General features: G+C 35.7%; 1 pseudogene; it reads right to left on the bottom strand.

Moving 5' to 3' along the window:
• Positions 1-774: 774 nt before the first annotated feature.
• LOC133314892 (FT-interacting protein 3-like) lies at positions 775-3,101 on the bottom strand (annotated as a pseudogene).
• Positions 3,102-10,805: the final 7,704 nt, after the last annotated feature.

Genomic DNA, 10,805 nt, shown 5'->3' with positions numbered 1-10,805 from the left:
CCAATGTGGGACTATATATCTCAACAGATAAAAACATCAGAATTTCTTGGAGGAACCTGCATTGAATGCAAAGTAACCAAGATTTGCTTCACCTGCTCCCTGGCCAAGGATAAGTGCTCCTGGAAACTCATGCTTGAAAATTTCTCCTGAACTTCCATGGTGACCACTTCCATGCTTTGTTCCTGGAAACGGAAAGAAATGCAATTGTGGTGTTCAACAATGAAAACACCAAATGAGAGGAACGTGGATCCTATCGTAGTAAAGAGAAAGAAAACTCAAAGAAAGAAGAAATCAGATCAAGTATTTTCATTTGCGCCATTGATTTTATGGTGCAACTTATTCACCTATACGTACACTGTGGACTGATACATCACTGCTAGTTCTTCCTAACTGACTAACAACTTATCAACAAACTATTTCCCGCGTGGTTATTCTTTCACTTCCTGATAACCAACTAATCCATAACTGCATTCCGTAACAGTCTTTTACAAGTCCCAACAACCTACGCAATGAAGAAAGTATACTTTTGTCTCTTTTTTTTTTAGTAGAAAATGCCTACTAACAAGTAAAGCAAACAACATAAGCTTAATTCTCTTGAAAGTACTCAATTTCATCAATCTGTAGATAAAAGCAAGTACATTATTAAAAAGACAACGTCATTTCTGAAGCACTAAAAAGTAAACAACTGAAAACATTTCATCTGCTTTAAAACAAAATGCAGAAGAAACCAAACAGATTCTCCAAAGAAAAGCAATAAAATGAAGACAAATCAACTCATAGCATGCAATCTGATTTTGCAGGCATCCTCCTGAGGAAGTTTTGGGGAACTGCAGGCATATCAAAGCGAAGCCTTGGAGGTCTTGACATATAAGTGACCCAAATGAACATTATATAGCGAAAAGGAATGAGGTAAGTCACAATGATAGCAACCAAACAGAAAATCACAAACAAAGCTGTTGCTCTTGGATCCCTCCAACTAAGTAGGGATTGCACCCTCTCTCCTTGAGTTGCCAAGTCACCCATAACTGATATTAACCTCCCTGATATGCCTCTTAATCTATCATATCTCTTCTTCAGATTATCACCACTAACTTTAAATGGAAAGGGATCAAACTCTTCTTCAAGTTCTTCAATAGTAGCTGTATCAGCCTGAGACAATTTCATATCCATGTGGGAAGGATATCTTGTCCTTGTTCTGTAGTTCCAAATCCCAACAATGAGAAGGAATAAAAAATTTAATGGTAGAATCCATCTTGGACTGAAAATGAAAAAGACTAAGATGAAGTAACTAATCATTGTAATAACTGAATTCTTCCAACCACGTATCATGTCAACTTGTTTAGCAACAAAAAATAAACCATTCAGAAGACTCATAATCCTGTAATATTGAGCTTTTCCTCTCCTTATACTCCATACATTTGCACTCACATCTAGCATATAATCCACAACCTCTTTACTAAGTGGTGGTTCAGCCCTTTTGAACCTCAATGTGGTGATTGCAGCAGCTTGGTTCCTTAAACTTTCTAGCTGAAAAATATTCAATGGGCATATATAGTGCATTCTTGGGAGCAAAGGTTGTGCATAAGTTTGCAAAACATTCAACAAAGATGGACAAGAAAATCTCACAGCCAATTGAATTTCTCCCATCTTCTTGGCACCTTCAGCATGCAAGTTTATAAGTGGATAAGAGTGAGTGTAAATCCTATCATTTTCAAGTGTGGATAGCCGAATTCGTACCTTACCAATTCTCTTGTCCACTGCTCCTTCAGCATTTTTCCCTCCTTGTAAGTGTCCATTATCAAACACCACAATTGTAAGAACAGTCCAAGGATCAAATACTTCCCAACTATACTGCTCATTCCACTTTGGAGAAAGACTATCAACAATAGTCCTTGTCCTTACCCACTTGGAACCATACTTAGCTACACAATAAGCATCGGTGCGATTTTCCTTCTTCATTGCAGAGAGCCCCATAGCATTCAGAATGCCTAATTCCAGAAAACCAATACTGGGTTTGCACAATTCCTTAGATGCTGGCCTGAGATCACTACTGTAGTGAGTGGCCTCATCAAGAACATGATAGCCTCCATCCAAACAGATCCTCATATGAAGTCTACTAGCAAATTTAACCTCCTCTTCACCCTCACATTCCTTGGGCTTGTGAAGGTCGTACCATAAACAACTAGGTGGAGTAGCATCTATTCTCTTCTCAACATTCTTTAAAGGAATCACACAACTTCCCAAGCTTTCATGCTTGTTGGAATTCCCCTGCCCCTGCTCAATGCTCAAAAACAAGAATTCATCAAAGGGTTCTGCTACAACAAACATCAAATCCTCATTCCACATGGGGTTCGTATTAGTTCTAATGGAACGACTTCTCAAAGCCATGTTCCCTATAACAGCTTGGACAAAGATTTCTGAGTTACTACTACTCTTGTTTTTGAGCAACAAATCCTGGGCTTGAATCACATTAACTCTAAGATACCAATCTCTAGGAGAAATATATACCTTAGAACGAGTGTAAGTAATGTTTTCACCACAAGCTGCGGCAGCATCTGAATGCCAAGCATCAGGAAAAGCCTCATCTGCTTGAGTTCCCATCCAAACAGCTACCATCAACTCTCTTTGAAGAGTCATTCCTTTTTGATCCACAAGCTTGTACCATTGTGGAGCCAATGGGCTATCAGGAGGAACCCTTTTAGGAGTATCAGAAATTGTGAATATAACACGACCCATGAATTTACCAGAGTCAGCAGCAACATTGTCCTTCACCACAATTTCCAAAACTGGTTCCTGAATCCTCTCCTTGGCAAAAGCAAAAACTTGATTATTCCATTCTGGGTTGGAGGTTTTCTCCAAGCACCGGGTTGTTCCCATGAAGGTTCCAACCTTCACTTCCACATAAGGGTTACAAGTATGAGTGCCTCCTCCATTTTTTGTCAAGTTTTTGGCCTTCACCACCTTCACAAACAGAAATTGCATTTGTTCAACGAGGTCAAATGTAGTGGGAAGCCCATTACCTTTGATATTCTTCCAGCATTGATGTTTGGAGTTGTTTCCTTCAGAGAGAAATCCTCTTTTTCCTTCTTTTGGTTTGCCATTGTTTACGCTGCAAAAAGTTAACACAAAATATACAAGTCAAAAGTCCAAAGTCAAATCACAGAAAAAGATTGAAAAAAAATGTTGAATCAAGAAAAACTCAAGACTTATATTTCCTACCTTGAACTTTGAAATATGTTCCCAAAACTTCGAAAGAGAGAACTCAACTATATGAGAATGAAGGTAGAACGATTTAGTTTTGGTGAGGGAGACAAAAACACTATAGTCAGTTTTCATATATAGGAGGATATTAACTGCTTTTTTTTAAAAAAAAAAAAAATTTATTTAAGAGACATAATCGAAAGCAATCAATGTCGTCATCATGATCTGTAACGATATAATATGTTCAGTATCATATCGTTATTTTCGTAAGAAATGTACATTTAATTTTATTAAATTATTATGATATTTGAGGATATAACAATTTGGCTTGATTCTTTCTTTTATTATATTGTTGGTTCGAATTTTGAAAAATCGTTAAACTCAATCAGTTTTTAGTTTTAAGAGACATAACCGAAAGCAATCAATGTGGTGATCATGATTTATGACAGTATAATATGTTCCGTACATATTGTTACTTTGGTAATAAATATACATTAAATTTTATTAAATTATTTTGATTTTTGGGGATAAGGGGTGACAATTCAAATCAATACGACACGACACGATACGAATACACTCAACCAATGTTATTAAAACTGGCCCGGTCATTGATTTGGTCGAAGTACTGGGTCATTGGTTGAACCGCATGACCCATAATTATATGTAATTCTATAATTTATATTAAAAAATTATAACCATACTCAAATATCTAAAAATAATAATAAAAATTTCGAATATTTTAATATAAAAATAATAAATAACACATTATTATCCATAAACGATCAAGCAAAAATATAATAATCGTGATACGGGGCTTCAAGTTTAGTAAATTACATTTTTAACTATAAATCAAATCATAATTTTCTGCATAGTGCATAATTGAGATAATATTAGTGTTGTAGGTAAATAACCTATGTAAGTCAATAAGTAAAAAATACTCAAATATGTCCATTATGATTGTTTTTTGGAACCGGGCCGGTCACCAATTTTACGAAAACTGGTCGAGTCGCACCGGTTCTGATGCATGGTCGATCCATTGCTTCACCCGGACTAGTTGTATGGCGGTTTACCGATTCTCAGGCCGACCCAGCCAGGCCGATCCGATTTTACTAACATTGTACTCAACACACACGAATTTGAAATTGGGTTAAAGCCTTTGACACGAACACAAATTGCTTATTTTGCGGGTTGACACGACACAAATAACTCGCAAACTCGAAGTGTATTGCTTATTATGCGGGTTGACATGACATGTCACGATACAAATAACCAGTAAATCCCAAATTATGTCACTTATAATCCGGGTCAACACGATACGATAAGATACGAATAACCTGTAAGAAATTTAATGTGGGTCAATTTCGGGTTAACGACATGAATTTTTTGGGGTCAGTTTTTGCCAACCAATCACGACATGAATTTGAAAATGGGTCGATCAGAACACGAATTTTTCGTGTTGGGTTCGTGTTATGTCAGCAAGTTGTGTCAAAAATTGTCACCCATATATATATATATACATAATTATTATTAATAATTTGGTTTAATTCTTTATTTTATTAGATTATTTGGTTTGTGTTCTGGCCAGCCCAACTGACTAGCCTAATAACACAGGCTCAACATTAGAGACCCTTTTCACCCCTGCTCTACTAACCCTATAATGTCAGTCCTGTTATGCTAGCACTGTCATTTTAGTGCTACCTACCAGACATCCAACCATAAGACATCCAAATATCCTATGTTAGGATATTTCCCCCTTACCCTTCCCAGCACAACAGTCATTGCAATGCTGACAACTGCTACAAAGTGCCTTACCCCAGCAAGGTCAGGCTTCAGTGCTACCTACCAGACATTTCACTGTAAGACATACAAATGTCATATGTTAGGATATTCACCCTTACCCTTCCCAGCACAGCAGTCGCTGCAATGCTGACAACTACTGCAAAGTGCCTTGCCCCAGCAAGGCCAAGTTGCTATGGCTCCCACCATACTTATTGACTTGGCCACTTTGCCACAAGGAACCTAACCCTAACTATAAGTACCCCCACTTTCTTCACTTTGGACAAACATTATTCACTATTTACATGAGTTGCTACTCTGCTGAGATAGGGAACCATTGTAGTAGCCATACAACCTATAACACCTCATATATTTGAATTGCATTAATAATAATTCAATTGTGAGTGGAGGATTTAATTAGTAAAAATCCTGAGTTTTAGGTCAAAATACCCATAGGGGTAAAATGGTAAATTGACAGATAAATAACCCTAACGAGTGAAATGGTAAAATTAGACATTATTTGATGAAAATAATGATGGAATTGAATTCAGAATGAAATTTGGAGTGGATAGGCACTTTTTAGAAAAATTGACGAATAATAATTTTTACCTGATAAAATACTACATTACAATTCTACTGTGAAACTAAAAAGTGAGATTACTATTCTAGGATTGGATATATGTTGAAAGAGGTATGTAGAATCAAGAAAAATGATTATTGAAATTATTTGGTAAATTTTGGTAATTTTTGGGAAATGTGCCGAAAAGTACATAACTAGGGATAAAATTATAATTTTCACCAAATTACTGGGAAAATTGATATTCATATGTTAAAGTAAATTTAATGGACTTTGGTGAATGTTGAATTTTTATTAAATGGATGATTTATGCATTAAGTGGAGATTAATGTGTTAAATGATTAAGTTTAAGTGAGAATTGCACTTGTAGGACCCATCTCACTTAAGTGAGTATTAGAGCACATGAAACAAATGACTTGAACTCATCTTCTTCCTTCCTTTCCAGTTGAAACCCGCGGCCACCATACGAGTTTATGGCAAGTTTTGAGGCTTTGATTTCATCCACTTCCATTCACCAAATCAAGAAATGTTGAACACCAAAGTTGTTCCTTAGCCTCTTAAGATCATAACCCCTACCTCTTTTCTTAGTGGGAAGAAATTTTGAGAGAGATACTCATCCCTAAAGGCCATGAGGTACTGTTCATCCATGGTGAAAAAGTTGAATTTTTTGGATGATTTAATGCATAGAACTCGAAGCCTTGATGTCTAGGAGTTGATTTATGGTAAGGTTTCTTATTTCCACCTATCATTTTGCTTGGATCAAAAAATATGATGTGTAGTAAATGTGGTTGTTTATGGAGGTTGTTGGAGATGTTTAATAGTATGATTCCTTTGAAGTTAATTGATTGGATTAATGTCTTGTTAATGGTAATGCAATAAAATTAAGTGAATTTGTCTTGACACTTTGAAGAAATTTCATGAAGTAAAAGTATTAATGACTTGTGAAAGAAGTTATTGATGGGTGGTGGAATTAGATTAGGAGTTGTTTGAATCATAAATGATAGAGTTAGATGAGAGTTTAATGCATGAGAATTGAATGAAAAACCCATCGGTCCTCACCATGCACACTTTTGGCCATATAGAGTTTTTGGGGAATAATGTTGTAAAATTTTGAGTTGGCTTGATGGAGGGTGTGTGGGTGTGTTGGTGACTTGAATGGTAAAGATTAATAAAGGTTAATGGTGTTAGAAAACAAGTAAAACTCCCTTGGCGTTGATGTTGTTGTCTCTCGGCCATTGTGGAGCAAAATGAGTAGAAATTGTATTTATACATGTATCTCTGGCCAGTAGATAAATATTGTGTGACTTCCACTGGATAGGTCTCCGTAGGGAGTTCCAATTAGGTTGCCTTAAAGATGTTATCTGTTGAGGAGCACTTTAGAAAGTTTCGGGAGTTATAAGTGTAACAACCCGTTATGTACCGGTGATGTTATCATTGCATATGGTATTAAGCGCAGTTACAATCACAATCATTGAGTTAATTAAATTACGAGTAAACTTTTTTATTTTATTACATCATTACTTTAAAACATTAAACCTTTTCGTAATCAATTAAAACAACTCCGTAATTGTAAGTGCAAGACACGCGAAAGCATAAAACTTATTAATTACAACCCCTCCATGAAATACCTTTCAATCTAGGTGATAAAATGACACATTTTCAATTTTTGCACAGTGGGAATCGATTCCCTACCTCAAGGAATTGATTCCCAGGTAGCTACAGTAACACACAGAAGCTAAAATTTGCCTCCCATGGGGTGTGGTGGAACCAATCAATGGCTAAACCGATGACACGAAAGCTTACCTTGCAAGCTAGTTATCCCAACCAAGAGTCCACACACTCTCAAAGCCCAAACACAGCAGTGTCACAATTTGTTATGGACCAATAACATATCATTAACCAAAGCTCATACGCATAAGCATAAAGACTACGTTTTCCCTTTACGGTTTATGTCTTAAGCCTTCCTACAAAGCCATAAGCCCTTAACCACTTAGGTTCTGACTTAGTTCAATTAATACAGAAGTTCAACTTCTTCGAACTAGGGTCTTTAAACCCCAAAACTCAGTTATGGATGAACAGTACGCTATTGTTCCTCGCAAACCCATAATATCTGGATATATGTCGGGGGCATATCCGGATATCACAGAACCCCATATCCGGATATCCATATCCGGATATTTCTCGATCACATATCCGGATATCTCACGACAGAATGCAGTTTCTGCATTCCGTGAAGACATCCACCAAAGGTTCAACTTTTAACACTTATACACGTCCAAGGATCCATTTTTAAGCATAAACAAGTTTACTTAGGTGTTGGTTACTTCATTTTAACCATTAGCATGCAAAGACATCATCTTTAAGCCATTAAAACACATGATCAAGGTTGAACCACTTACCCCAAGCTAAAAGCAGAGGAAGGAGTGCTCTTGGAGCTCTTCAATGGCTCCTCACAGTTCTGACTTCAAGAAATACGAAAATGAACCAACAAAGTTTGGTTCTTGCACCCAAAGATGGCTCTTTTGTACCACAAATGCCAATCAAATGGTTCACACACTCTCCCAACCCAGAAACAGCAACCACAACACCTCTCACAACAACCCCAAACCAGCAAGAAGCACATTTTACCATCTCACTCACACTATCAAGTGTTTGTTCAACAATGGAGAAGGAAGTTCTCAAGAAAGGAGGAGTTTTTGATGATTTTCTCTCAAGAAAAGAAGGTGACCAGCATGGGAGTGTGAAACTCAGAATAGGAGGCACGTAGGAACTGATTCATTCCTAGGGTTTTGTGCTAAAATGCACTTATATAGTCACTAACAATAGCACACACAGTATTAACGTTAATTGCTACGCTTAGTATTTTAATCTCAAACTTTAGAATATGAAACTACTCAATTTTACAAGAATTATCATATTTTTATTTTATTTTTCGGAGCACCTTTCCGGTACGCACTTTTCCATAGCCAGTATCAGTTCTGGCACCGGTTCTCATTATTTTGACTTGAAACTTGTTTTAAAAGTCCTACATAATATTCTAGTAATTATCATGTACTTATTATAATTTTCCGGGGAACTTCACCGGTACGCATTTATACTGGGTAGCAGAACTGATATCTGCACTTTTCGTCCGAAAAGAGATTTTCAACATTATTACTCACTTACTATAATTATTAGAGCCTCATAATAATTATTAAGGTCAATTATGGAATTATTTCCTAATTCTCACATTTAATTAATTAATTTCCTTAATTAGTGGTGCGGGTTCTTACATTCTACATTACTCCCTCAATGGAAAGAATTAATAAAGACACTTCCATTCCATCACATAAAAGATAATCATAATATTCAATCAACCATACATAAATTCATCCTTGAGTTCCATTGAAATTCAACTACAAAGGACTCCACTCAGACATAGAAACAGAAATAATAAGAGAAGAGGAAAGATCAAAATCCATTTTCATGTTGTTGAATCTTCAATCATCAATCACAATTACATAAAATATACTAAAACTAATACAAGACTAAGACCTAAGGAATTTAGAAATTTCAGGGAATGATAAGTATCAGATATCAAGTGTGAAAGCCCCTTGGCATTTTATAGTTTACAAGTTCAAAACTGAAATAACATCCAAAAACTGACATGGGTGCTAAAACGCTAGATCGAGCGCTAAAACGCTAGATCGAGCGCTAAAACGCACTCCTTTGTAATTGTTGTCACGAACGTTGAAACGCTAAACGCTTATTGTCAGACGTTTTAGCGCTCAACTTGAAGGATGTCTAACTGCTTTAGCACTCGAGACCCGAGTCTTTTTGAACTTTTCTTTGCAGCAGAGCACTAAAATGTTTGCTTTGGCCGTTTTAGCGCCTAGCACCAGCATTTTTGGGCTTCCTTTTGCAGCAGAGCGCTAAAATGTTTGTTTTGGCCGTTTTAGCGCTCAACACTTGAATTCTCCAAATTGTTCAGAATCTTTTTCCTTCTCTCTTTTGCTTTTTGAGATTCATTTTCCTACAAGAACAATGTAAATCTTTCAACATAAGCTTCAGAACTTGTATTTAGGACTTTTTAGGAATTTAACCCTCTTTTCCATCCATTTAATCACACAAATTAAGCTAATTCATGCTTTAAAACCTTATAAACCAGAGGTTTATCACAATTCCCAGATTTGAACATTGTTGTCCTCAGCAATGAATTAAAAACAGAGAAGAAATTGAGATTCTTAACAGATGAAATTCATGAGGATGACTTTCAATTGACAGAAGATCAACATTTCATGATACAAGCTTATAACCATGCAATCTCTTATTTCCTATGACTTGCCCAGCATCATTTGTGACTTTTCAACAAATCAGTAGAGATAACATACAGAGACTTTCAAACAAAACACCCCCTCACTGGGAACTTCTCAAAAATTGTGAGAATCTAACTCTCTTGCACTCTAGTGTTTAAGGGTGCACTTATCATTCAATTTTCCTGTTATTTTTTATTGATCAAACATCCGATCTGGCAATAACATCAATTATTGTAAAACCTAGTTTACGGCTAAGAGACTTGTTTATATAATACCGTCTTTTTTTTCTTATTTTTCTTTTGTTGTGATCTTCTGTTTATGCACTTTTGATTTCCGTGAGCTTTCGAGCATCAATCAAAGAATTGTTCTAACTTAATGACTCCATAGTTAGATGACACCTTTTTTTTTTCTTTTTTCTTTTGCCTGGTTCAAACAGGCCTTCATTTAGTTGAATACATAAAGGGAAAAATGTTTCTGCAGTTAATGCAGATAAGTTATCTGCATTTATTCCCAAAACGACGTTGTTTTGGTATTGAAATCTTAAAAAATTATAAATATAAAGACTATTATAACCATGAAATAAATTAAAATTACAAAAATACCATGATTTCCGCCCCAAAACAACGTCGTATTGGGCTTACTGCAGATAACTTATATGCAGTAACTGCAGAAAAAACGAACCCATAAATAAATTTAGTTTGGTGAGATACACTAAAAATTCAGATTAAGATAAAAAAAAATCGTTTCCTTATTCAGAAAGTTCGCAAATTTTGTTTCCTTATTTTTTTTTCTTGGAAAGTGAAAGGGGAAAAAATCACCTAATAATAGGACAAGATTTGATTGGATATACTTGTTTAATAATTTTAATTGTGTAAACACGATACATTTAAAACTGGAATCAATTACAATCATAACATAATCAAATTTAGATATCTTTTATTATTTTAGTTAATTAT

This window comes from Gastrolobium bilobum, unplaced genomic scaffold (assembly GCF_033153095.1).
Source record: "Gastrolobium bilobum isolate Gb01-03AN ecotype WA unplaced genomic scaffold, APGP_CSIRO_Gbil_v1 utg24160, whole genome shotgun sequence".
Classification (NCBI taxonomy): Eukaryota; Viridiplantae; Streptophyta; class Magnoliopsida; order Fabales; family Fabaceae; genus Gastrolobium; species Gastrolobium bilobum.
This window is presented reverse-complemented; position numbering and strand designations above follow the sequence as displayed.